Source organism: Pteropus medius, unplaced genomic scaffold (assembly GCF_902729225.1).
Source record: "Pteropus medius unplaced genomic scaffold, Ma_sr-lr_union100, whole genome shotgun sequence".
Classification (NCBI taxonomy): Eukaryota; Metazoa; Chordata; class Mammalia; order Chiroptera; family Pteropodidae; genus Pteropus; species Pteropus medius.
In genome coordinates, this window is record NW_024342470.1 from 5,211,700 (window position 1) to 5,212,252 (window position 553).

Genomic DNA, 553 nt, shown 5'->3' on the forward strand with positions numbered 1-553 from the left:
TTTTCTTAAAAATCTACATATATGTTTTATACATACTTCTGTATCTACGATAAATTTTGCTAATATATATATACTACATATATATTATATATACTACATATATATTATATATAGTACATATATGTATATATTTTTTAGGCGAGGCAACCCTTGGTTGACGTCACAGATTGTAAGGACCTTGTCAGCTTACAATCCCTTATTTTTTATTTTTTACATCTACAGCACCTGGTCTTCCTAGGTGGTCTCCCATCCAAGTACTAACCAGGCCCGACTCTGCTTAGCTTCCAAGATCAGACAAGATTGGGCTTGTTCAGGGTAGCATGGCCATAGACAAATTTTGCTATTTTAAAAAGTAAAAACATATCAATCAATACCAAGTAGATTTTATTCCAGACATGCAAAAATATCACATTAATGAACTAAAAGTGAAAATTATGTATTTTTGGAGAAACAGCATATTATAAAGTTTAATACTCTTTTATAATTTCAAAAAAATCTTTTAGAAAATTAGTTATAGAAAGGAATATCATCAAATGTTAAAGACCATTCTCTT

General features: G+C 28.9%; 1 pseudogene; it reads right to left on the reverse strand.

Annotated features, from left to right (window-relative positions):
* Positions 1 to 213: 213 nt before the first annotated feature.
* LOC120603264 (uncharacterized) lies at positions 214 to 332 on the reverse strand (annotated as a pseudogene).
* Between the last annotated feature and the right edge of the window lie 221 nt (positions 333 to 553).